Consider the following 12,703-nt stretch of genomic DNA (forward strand, 5'->3'; position numbering starts at 1 on the left):
CCTGGCGTATCGACGAAGACCATTCGCAACCGTCTCCATGAAGCTGGGCTACTGTCCCGCACACCGTTAGGCCGTCTTCCGCTCACGCCCCAACATCGTACAGCCCGCCTCCAGTGGTGTCGCGACAGGCGTGAATGGAGGGACGAATGGAGACGTGTCGTCTTCAGCGATGAGAGTCGCTTCTGCCTTGGTGCCAATGATGGTCGTATGCGTGTTTGGCGCCGTGCAGGTGAGCGCCACAATCAGGACTGCATACGACCGAGGCACACAGGGCCAACACCCGGCATCATGGTGTGGGGAGCGATCTCCTACACTGGCCGTACACCTCTGGTGATCGTCGAGGGGACACTGAATAGTGCACGGTACATCCAAACCGTCATCGAACCCATCGTTCTACCATTCCTCGACCGGCAAGGGAACTTGCTGCTCCAACCGGACAATGCACGTCCGCATGTATCCCGTGCCACCCAACGTGCTCTAGAAGGTGTAGTCAACTACCCTGGCCAGCAAGATCTCCGGATCTGTCCCCCATTGAGCATGTTTGGGACTGGATGAAGTGTCGTCTCACGCGGTCTGCACGTGCAGCACGAACGGTGGTCCAACTGAGGCGCCGGTGTAAATGGCATGGCAAGCCGTTCCACAGGACTACATCCAGCATCTCTACGATCGTCTCCATGGGAGAATAGCAGCCTGCGTTGCTGCGAAAGGTGGATATACACTGTACTAGTGCCGACATTGTGCATGCTCTGTTGCCTGTGTTTATGTGCCTGTGGTTCTGTCAGTGTGATCATGTGATATATCTGACCCCAGGAATGTGTCAATAAAGTTTCCCCTTCCTGGGACAATGAATTCACGGTGTTCTTATTTCAATTTCCAGGAGTGTATGAATATTTCTTCTTTTAGAAAATTAAACATATCACAGTAAAAAGACTTTGAACATAGCTGCTAAGGTTCAGTTACCATGTCAGAATTATATTAGAACAAATAAGCCCTCGGTCACAAATATTAAGTCAAAATTGATCATGTTTCGACGCTACTATGAGCGTCGTCTTCAGAATTGAACTAACTGTTTTAAAACATATTAGGTATATGATACATTAGTATAATTAAACTAAAGTTTGTACTGACTGTAAAAGATGGAGTACTTACAAGTCACATATTAAAACGATCTAAGCCAGAAAGGCGACGTCATTAATAATTGTACGATGGCGAGACGCTAAGGGCTGCTCGTACTGTGAACAAGGGGTGCAAAAAGACTCAGGTGCCCACGTTAGAATGTGTGGGCAAGTAAACATGGTGTTGCTACGAGCGCCATCTAGTAGCCGCAGAAACCACTAGGCTACTGTACATTCAAAATTAGACATATGAAATTGTGATGTAGCTGATTTTAGGCATAACGTAAGCACTAATAATAGTAGGATGAAGTTATATATTTATCTGCTTTTAATAGAGATACATTTTGTACTTAAATATCAGAGACACTTATCGTGTTTACTATAATTTTAATATTGACGACATGTGGACGCAAATTAACGAACATCTAGAGATTTGTAAAATAGGTATAATGGAGAAACACGAGAAGAAGCTCAGCAATCTTTTTGTCGGCTTTCTAATGTAAAATGAACTCAGAACACATTACAAAAAAGCAGTGGCATCTTTCGTGAAAGAATTTTAAATAAAACCAACATTGTCTTTACTGAGAATGAAAAGTCCTGTTGGGAAAAGGACTAAACTACAATATCAGGCCTAACCTGTCAGACAGAAGTGTGAGAGAAATTATGCTTGCTGATTTAAAAATCGGTCTCGATTATAATAAGATAATGCTTCTCAAGCCAGAATTGCGTACGATGTAACCCGATTGCTAGAGAAAAATATAGCTACTTCGTCTAATGCTGCGCATTAAGACAGAATTTTAGTACTTTACATTAATGATAAAACAGAAAATGCTTTAATAACTAAATCCGATAATGGTTGTTGTCTGGACATTACTATATTTCTGAGTATATTTCTAAAACTGAAAATATCTTCAGTGAAAACAAGTCAGAGATGCATGATGATCTGACTCCTAAATTACAGAAAAAAGTAAGGTCAACCATTAACAATGCAAAATTTCTTATCAAACCTTTCTAAAAGAAACTACTTATCAATATGACCCTCAGCCCCCTAGACTTCGGTCGCAGTTCAAAATTTATAAAACCTAATCATCCAATACGTCCAATATCCAATAGCATGAATAGCGCATATCACGATTTTTCCCGATTTCAACACCAAACATTGAATAAAATCTTTCGTTTTCGAAAATAATAATTCCGTTCTTAACAGCAAAGTTTTGGTCCAAAATATTAAAAACTTAGTATGCAGTTCAGACACCAAGCTCTTATCCTTAGATATAAAAAATCTTTATACCAATGTCTTGGTACATGAGACGCTCATCATTGTGGAAGAAAATTTACGTCACTTTACAAAAGATCTATCATATGAACACATTACCGATTTTATGACTCTCATTAATGTCGTTGTCAAGTACAACTACTTTGAATTCAACGAACAATTGTAACAGCAGTCTGATGAGCTCGCTAAGGGCAACAATTTAGCCGGCATCCTTGTCGACATCTTTATCAACTCCTTGCAAAAAAAGCTGTTTAATCGTGTCTCAGCCGCTTCACTAGGTGTCCTTTCTTACACAAGATACGTTGATGATATTCTAGTCATCTATAACGGACCCGCCGATAGAATTAATCATATATTTAACCTTTTTAACGACCTCCATGAAAAAATTTCTATCACTATTGAACTCGAAAACGAAAACCGCCAATTACAATATTTACTCTTGACGCTTACAATAGAAGACAATAACATGATTTTCAATATTTTTCGAAAAGAAACATATACTGACCTAATCGTGACTGCTTCCTGTTTTCATCCACAGTCTCAAAAATTGGCCTTTTTTCACTCTGTCGTCCTTCGAGCCACAACCATACCACTTTCAACATAAACGTTTAATGAGGAAATTAATATACATAAAACCAGAGCAGTCGATAATTAATATACGCCTAACATAGTGGACGATATCGTAAAAAAGAAAACTGCAAGAACTACCACGCTCAACACCTCATGCACTGAAATAAACCCAAAAAATGTTTTTCTTTTCCTTTCATTGGACCCATTTCCTATGAGATCCAGCTCATGCTTCACAACAAATACAACTGCAATGTTGCCTTCTCTACTAATAATAATCAAAAGAGAAACTTCATTCATAATTTGAAATCCATTCGCTCCCTACAGAAAGTTCTGGCGTTAAAAGATCATCTGTGATACCTGCTCATCCTATTATACACTCCTAGAAATGGAAAAAAGAACACATTGACACCGGTGTGTCAGACCCACCATACTTGCTCCGGACACTGCGAGAGGGCTGTACAAGCAATGATCACACGCACGGCACAGCGGACACACCAGGAAGCGCGGAGTTGGCCGTCGAATGGCGCTAGCTGCGCAGCATTTGTGCACCGCCGCCGTCAGCGTCAGCCAGTTTGCCGGGGCATACGGAGCTCCATCGCAGTCTTTAACACTGGTAGCATGCCGCGACAGCGTGGACGTGAACCGTATGTGCAGTTGACGGACTTTGAGCGAGGGCGTATAGTGGGCATGCGGGAGGCCGGGTGGACGTACCGCCGAATTGCTCAACACGTGGGGCGTGAGGTCTCCACAGTACATCGATGTTGTCGCCAGTGGTCGGCGTAAGGTGCACGTGCCCGTCGACCTGGGACCGGTCCACAGCGACGCACGGATGCACGCCAAGACGGTAGGATCCTACGCAGTGCCGTAGGGGACCGCACAGCCACTTCCCAGCAAATTAGGGACACTGTTGCTCCTGGGGTATCGGCGAGGACCATTCGCAACCGTCTCCATGAAGCTAGGCTACGGTCCCGCACACAGTTAGGCCGTCTTCCGCTCACGCCCCAACATCGTGCAGCCCGCCTCCAGTGGTGTCGCGACAGGCGTGAATGGAGGGACGAATGGAGACGTGTCGTCTTCAGCGATGAGAGTCGCTTCTGCCTTGGTGCCAATGATGGTCGTATGCGTGTTTGGCGCCGTGCAGGTGAGCGCCACAATCAGGACTGCATACGACCGAGGCACACAGGGCCAACACCCGGCATCATGGTGTGGGGAGCAATCTCCTACACTGGCCGTACACCTCTGGTGATCGTCGAGGGGACACTGAATAGTGCACGGTACATCCAAACCGTCATCGAACCCATCGTTCTACCATTCCTCGACCGGCAAGGGAACTTGCTGCTCCAACCGGACAATGCACGTCCGCATGTATCCCGTGCCACCCAACGTGCTCTAGAAGGTGTAGTCAACTACCCTGGCCAGCAAGATCTCCGGATCTGTCCCCCATTGAGCATGTTTGGGACTGGATGAAGCGTCGTCTCACGCGGTCTGCACGTGCAGCACGAACGGTGGTCCAACTGAGGCGCCGGTGTAAATGGCATGGCAAGCCGTTCCACAGGACTACATCCAGCATCTCTACGATCGTCTCCATGGGAGAATAGCAGCCTGCGTTGCTGCGAAAGGTGGATATACACTGTACTAGTGCCGACATTGTGCATGCTCTGTTGCCTGTGTTTATGTGCCTGTGGTTCTGTCAGTGTGATCATGTGATATATCTGACCCCAGGAATGTGTCAATAAAGTTTCCCCTTCCTGGGACAATGAATTCACGGTGTTCTTATTTCAATTTCCAGGAGTGTATGAATATTTCTTCTTTTAGAAAATTAAACATATCACAGTAAAAAGACTTTGAACATAGCTGCTAAGGTTCAGTTACCATGTCAGAATTATATTAGAACAAATAAGCCCTCGGTCACAAATATTAAGTCAAAATTGATCATGTTTCGACGCTACTATGAGCGTCGTCTTCAGAATTGAACTAACTGTTTTAAAACATATTAGGTATATGATACATTAGTATAATTAAACTAAAGTTTGTACTGACTGTAAAAGATGGAGTACTTACAAGTCACATATTAAAACGATCTAAGCCGGAAAGGCGACGTCATTAATAATTGTACGATGGCGAGACGCTAAGGGCTGCTCGTACTGTGAACAAGGGGTGCAAAAAGACTCAGGTGCCCACGTTAGAATGTGTGGGCAAGTAAACATGGTGTTGCTACGAGCGCCATCTAGTAGCCGCAGAAACCACTAGGCTACTGTACATTCAAAATTAGACATATGAAATTGTGATGTAGCTGATTTTAGGCATAACGTAAGCACTAATAATAGTAGGATGAAGTTATATATTTATCTGCTTTTAATAGAGATACATTTTGTACTTAAATATCAGAGACACTTATCGTGTTTACTATAATTTTAATATTGACGACATGTGGACGCAAATTAACGAACATCTAGAGATTTGTAAAATAGGTATAATGGAGAAACACGAGAAGAAGCTCAGCAATCTTTTTGTCGGTTTTCTAATGTAAAATGAACTCAGAACACATTACAAAAAAGCAGTGGCATCTTTCGTGAAAGAATTTTAAATAAAACCAACATTGTCTTTACTGAGAATGAAAAGTCCTGTTGGGAAAAGGACTAAACTACAATATCAGGCCTAACCTGTCAGACAGAAATGTGAGAGAAATTATGCTTGCTTATTTAAAAATCGGTCTCGATTATAATAAGATAATGCTTCTCAAGCCAGAATTGCGTACGATGTAACCCGATTGCTAGAGAAAAATATAGCTACTTCGTCTAATGCTGCGCATTAAGACAGAATTTTAGTACTTTACATTAATGATAAAACAGAAAATGCTTTAATAACTAAATCCGATAATGGTTGTTGTCTGGACATTACTATATTTCTGAGTATATTTCTAAAACTGAAAATATCTTCAGTGAAAACAAGTCAGAGTTGCATGATGATCTGACTCCTAAATTACAGAAAAAAGTAAGGTCAACCATTAACAATGCAAAATTTCTTATCAAACCTTTCTAAAAGAAACTACTTATCAATATGACCCTCAGCCCCCTAGACTTCGGTCGCAGTTCAAAATTTATAAAACCTAATCATCCAATACGTCCAATATCCAATAGCATGAATAGCGCATATCACGATTTTTCCCGATTTCAACACCAAACATTGAATAAAATCTTTCGTTTTCGAAAATAATAATTCCGTTCTTAACAGCAAAGTTTTGGTCCAAAATATTAAAAACTTAGTATGCAGTTCAGACACCAAGCTCTTATCCTTAGATATAAAAAATCTTTATACCAATGTCTCGGTACATGAGACGCTCATCATTGTGGAAGAAAATTTACGTCACTTTACAAAAGATCTATCATATGAACACATTACCGATTTTATGACTCTCATTAATGTCGTTGTCAAGTACAACTACTTTGAATTCAACGAACAATTGTAACAGCAGTCTGATGAGCTCGCTAAGGGCAACAATTTAGCCGGCATCCTTGTCGACATCTTTATCAACTCCTTGCAAAAAAAGCTGTTTAATCGTGTCTCAGCCGCTTCACTAGGTGTCCTTTCTTACACAAGATACGTTGATGATATTCTAGTCATCTATAACGGACCCGCTGATAGAATTAATCATATATTTAAACTTTTTAACGACCTCCATGAAAAAATTTCTATCACTATTGAACTCGAAAACGAAAACCGCCAATTACAATATTTACTCTTGACGCTTACAATAGAAGACAATAACATGACTTTCAATATTTTTCGAAAAGAAACATATACTGACCTAAGCGTGACTGCTTCCTGTTTTCATCCACAGTCTCAAAAATTGGCCTTTTTTCACTCTGTCGTCCTTCGAGCCACAACCATACCACTTTCAACATAAACGTTTAATGAGGAAATTAATTTACATAAAACCAGAGCAGTCGATAATTAATATACGCCTAACATAGTGGACGATATCGTAAAAAAGAAAACTGCAAAAACTACCACGCTCAACACCTCATGCACTGAAATAAACCCAAAAAATGTTTTTCTTTTCCTTTCATTGGACCCATTTCCTATGAGATCCAGCTCATGCTTCACAACAAATACAACTGCAATGTTGCCTTCTCTACTAATAATAATCAAAAGAGAAACTTCATTCATAATTTGAAATCCATTCGCTCCCTACAGAAAGTTCTGGCGTTAAAAGATCATCTGTGATACCTGCTCATCCTATTATACACTCCTAGAAATGGAAAAAAGAACACATTGACACCGGTGTGTCAGACCCACCATACTTGCTCCGGACACTGCGAGAGGGCTGTACAAGCAATGATCACACGCACGGCACAGCGGACACACCAGGAAGCGCGGTGTTGGCCGTCGAATGGCGCTAGCTGCGCAGCATTTGTGCACCGCCGCCGTCAGCGTCAGCCAGTTTGCCGGGGCATACGGAGCTCCATCGCAGTCTTTAACACTGGTAGCATGCCGCGACAGCGTGGACGTGAACCGTATGTGCAGTTGACGGACTTTGAGCGAGGGCGTATAGTGGGCATACGGGAGGCCGGGTGGACGTACCGCCGAATTGCTCAACACGTGGGGCGTGAGGTCTCCACAGTACATCGATGTTGTCGCCAGTGGTCGGCGGAAGGTGCACGTGCCCGTCGACCTGGGACCGGACCACAGCGACGCACGGATGCACGCCAAGACGGTAGGATCCTACGCAGTGCCGTAGGGGACCGCACAGCCACTTCCCAGCAAATTAGGGACACTGTTGCTCCTGGGGTATCGGCGAGGACCATTCGCAACCGTCTCCATGAAGCTAGGCTACGGTCCCGCACACAGTTAGGCCGTCTTCCGCTCACGCCCCAACATCGTGCAGCCCGCCTCCAGTGGTGTCGCGACAGGCGTGAATGGAGGGACGAATGGAGACGTGTCGTCGTCAGCGATGAGAGTCGCTTCTGCCTTGGTGCCAATGATGGTCGTATGCGTGTTTGGCGCCGTGCAGGTGAGCGCCACAATCAGGACTGCATACGACCGAGGCACACAGGGCCAACACCCGGCATCATGGTGTGGGGAGCGATCTCCTACACTGGCCGTACACCTCTGGTGATCGTCGAGGGGACACTGAATAGTGCACGGTACATCCAAACCGTCATCGAACCCATCGTTCTACCATTCCTCGACCGGCAAGGGAACTTGCTGCTCCAACCGGACAATGCACGTCCGCATGTATCCCGTGCCACCCAACGTGCTCTAGAAGGTGTAGTCAACTACCCTGGCCAGCAAGATCTCCGGATCTGTCCCCCATTGAGCATGTTTGGGACTGGATGAAGCGTCGTCTCACGCGGTCTGCACGTGCAGCACAAACGCTGGTCCAACTGAGGCGCCGGCGTAAATGGCATGGCAAACCGTTCCACAGGACTACATCCAGCATCTCTACGATCGTCTCCATGGGAGAATAGCAGCCTGCGTTGCTGCGAAAGGTGAATATACACTGTACTAGTGCCGACATTGTGCATGCTCTGTTGCCTGTGTTTATGTGCCTGTGGTTCTGTCAGTGTGATCATGTCAAGGAATGTGTCAATAAAGTTTCCCCTTCCTGGGACAATGAATTCACGGTGTTCTTATTTCAATTTCCAGGAGTGTATATGGCAAACGGGACGTGCTTTCACGATCAGATATAAAGAATATCTTTTGAGAGAGAACTGCACCAGTCCCTTAAATTCATCCTTTGCCGATCATCTCTTTATTACTGGACACGTACCTAAAGCGATGTTGTTGTTGTTGTGGTCTTCAGTCCTGAGACTGGTTTGATGCACCTCTCCATGCAACTCTATCCTGTGCAAGCTTCTTCATCTCCCAATTCTTACTGCAACCTACATCCTTCTGAATCTGCTTAGTGTATTCATCTCTTGGTCTCCCTCTACGATTTTTACCCTCAACTCAGCCGTCCAACACTAAATTGGTGATCCCTTGATGCCTCTGAACATGTCCTACCAACCGATCCCTTCTTTTAGTCAAGTTGTGCCACAAACTTCTCTTCTCCCCAATCCTATTCAATACCTCCTCATTAGTTATTCGATCTACCCATCTAATCTACAGCATTATTTTGTAGCACCACATTTCGAAAGCTTTTGTTCTCTTCTTGTCAAAACTAGTTATCGCCAATGTTCCACTTCCATACATGGCTACACTCCATACAAATACTTTCAGAAACGACTTCTATACTCGATATTAACGCTTTCCTTGTCATAGCCAGTCTACATTTTATATCCTCTCTACTTCGACCATCATCAGTCATTTGGCTCCCCAAATAGCAAAACTCCTTTACTACTTTCGGTCTCTACTGTCTCATTTCCTAATTTAATTCCCTCAGAATCACCAGACTTCATTCGATTATATTCCATTATCCTCATTTTGCTTTCGTTGATGTTCAATTTATATCCTCCTTTCAAGATACTATCCACTATTACAATGTCATCAGCGAACCTCAAATTTTTTTTCTTCTCCATGGATTTTAATACCTACTCCGAATTTTTCTTTTCTTTCCTTCACTGCTTGCTCAATATACAGATTGAATAACATCGGGGAGAGGCCACAACCCTTTCTCACTCCCTTCCCAACCACTGCTCCCTTTCATGTCCCTCGACTCGTATAATTGCCATCTGGTTTCCGTACAAATTGTAAATAGCCTTTCGCTCCCTGTCTTTTACCCCTGCCACCTTCAGAATTTGAAAGAGAGTATTCCAGTGAACATTGTCGAAAGCTTTCTATAGGTCTACAAATCTATAGGTCTACAAATGCTACAAACGTAGTCTTTCCTTTCCTTAATCTACCTTCTAAGATAGGTCGTAGGGTCAGTATTGCCTCACGTGTTCCCACATTTCTACGGAATCCAAACTGATCTTCCCGAAGGTCGGGCTTCTACCAGTTTTTCCATTCGTCTGTAAAGAATTCGCGTTAGAATTTTGCATCCGTGACTTATTAAACTGATAGTTCGGTAATTTTCACATCTGTCAACACCTGCTTTCTTTGGGATTGGAATTACTGTATTCTTCTTGAAGTCTGATGGTATTTTGCCTATCTCATACATCTTGCTCACCAGATGGTAGAGTTTTGTCAGGACTGGCTCTCCCAAGGCCGTCAGTAGTTCTAATGGAATGTTGTCTACTCCCGGGGCCTTGTTACGACTCAGGTCTTTCAGTGTTCTGTCAAACTCTTCACGCAGTATCGTATCTCCCATTTCATCTTCATCTACATTTTCTTCCATTTCCATAACACTATCCTCAAGTACGTCGCACTTGTATAGACCCTCTATATAGTGCTTCCACCTTTCTGCTTTCCCTTCTTTGCTTAGAACTGGGTTTCCATCTCTTGATATTCATGCAAGTGGTTCTCTTTTCTCCAAAGGCCTGTTTAATTTTCCTGATGGCAGCATCTATCTTACCCCTAGTGAGAAAAGCCTCTACATCCTTACATTTGTCCTCTAGCCATCCATGCTTAGCCATTTTGCACTTCCTGTCGATCTCATTTTTGAGACGTTTGTATTCCTTTTTACCCGCTTCATTTACTGTATTTTTATATTTTCTCCTTGCATCAATTAAATTCAATATTTCTTCTGTTACCCAAGGATTTGTACTAGCCCTTGTCTTTTACCTACTTGATCCTTGCTGTCTTCACTTCTTCATCTCTCAAAGCTACCCATTCTTCTTCTATTGTATTTCCTTCCCCCATTCCTGTCAATTGTTCCCTCAGCTCTCCCTGAAACTCTGTACAACCTCTGGTTTAGTCAGTTTTAAATTCCCACCTTTTTTCAGTTTCTTCAGTTTTAATCTACAGATCATAACCAATAGATTGTAGTCAGAGTCCACATCTGCCCCTGGAAATGCCTTGCAATTTAAAACCTTGTTTCTATATCTCTGTCTTACCATTATATAATGTATCTGAAACCTGTCAGTATGTCGATTGTTCTTCCATGTATACAACCTTCTTTTATGATTCTTGAACCAAGCGTTAGCTATGATTAAGTTGTGCTCTATGCAAAATTCTACCTGGCGGCTTCCTCTTTCATTTCTTAGCCCCAATCCATAGTCACCTACTACGTTTCCTTCTCTCCCTTTTCCTACTACCGAATTCCAGTCACCCATGACTATTAAATTTTCGTCTCCCTTCACTATCTGAATAATTTCATCATACATTTCTTCAATTTCTTCGTCATCTGCAGAGCTAGTTTGCATATAAAATTGTACCACTGTAGTGGGCGTGGGCTTCGTGTCTATCTTGGCCACAATAATGCGTTCACTATGCTGTTTGTAGTAGCTTACGCCCGCACTCCTATTTTTTTATTGATTATTAATTGACTCCTGCATTACCCCTATTTGATATTGTATTTATAACCCTGTATTCGCCTGACCAAAAGTCTTGTTCCTCCTGCCACCGAACTTCACTAATTCCTACTATATCTAATTTTAACGTATTTTCCTTTTTAAATTTTTCTGACCTACTGCTCGATTAAGGGATTTGACATTACACGCTCAGATCCGGGCGATAACAAGAGGCGATAACAATATTCTGCATATCTAAAACAAGGGTCGTAGGTTAGATGTCTTAGAGAAATAGGGGATTTTCAAACATCTCTCTCGTCATGAAGGCCTCTTTCTCAACGAACAGCTGCATCTGCGAAATAAAAATCTTTTTCGGCTGTATAAAGCCATTCCTTGAGCTTTGATTCAGATTTCCTCATGCAGTTTACCGAAAGGTTGTTTCCTGTCACATCTTTGCTGTTTTATTGTATGTCATAAATAACATTTTTTACGTTGCAAAATGTATCTCTATTTAAAGCAGATAAATATGTAACTTCGTCCTATTATTATTAGTGCTTACGTTTTGTCTGAATCAGCTGCATCACAATTTCATGTGTCTAATTTTGAATGTACAGTAGCCTAGTTGTTTCTGCGGCTACTAGATGGCGCTCGTAGGAACACCATGTTTACTTGCCCACACTTTCTAAAGCGGGCACCTCAGTCTTGTTGCAACCCTTGTTCACAGTACGAGCAGCCCTTAGCGACTCGCCATTTCACAACTGTCAATGAAATCGCCTTTCCGGCTTAGATCTTTTTTAATATGTGACTTGTAAGTACTATATCTTTTCCAGTCAGTGCAAACTTTAATTTAATTTTATTAATGTATTATATACCTAATATGTTTTAGAACAGTTAGTCTAATTCTCAAGACGACGCTAATAGTAGCGTCGAAATCTGGTGAATTTTGACTTAATATTTGTGACCGAGGGCTTATTTCTTCTAATCACATACCAATCTCACTATATAACCCGAAGATGTAATAAAGCCCAAAGTTAAAAACGAAATTTAGTGTCCAGTTGGAGAGCACCAGCTATTGAAAGAAGTACTCCAAAATTGTATGACTTCCGATAACACCGTTGCACACAACGGTAGCCACAGCTAAAGCCTCGCTAGCGCGTCCGCTCGCCAGCCGCAGTAGGGAGAAACAGTGTACCGGTAGACTGCGGAGGTGGGAAGCAAGGATCACAAGCCCCAACCACGCTCAAACACTCACGCCCAGGCATAGCAGTACAAGACCCACGAGCAGCCAAGGTTAGCGTACATATCTACCACAAACATCCATTACCAAATATTAAATTGCGGACAACCCAACTGCGCGCACACCGAACCAAATTAACACAGTTAAGCCCAGAACTTCCCAAGGAACCCCT

This window comes from Schistocerca gregaria, chromosome 5 (genome assembly GCF_023897955.1).
Source record: "Schistocerca gregaria isolate iqSchGreg1 chromosome 5, iqSchGreg1.2, whole genome shotgun sequence".
NCBI classification, from domain to species: Eukaryota; Metazoa; Arthropoda; class Insecta; order Orthoptera; family Acrididae; genus Schistocerca; species Schistocerca gregaria.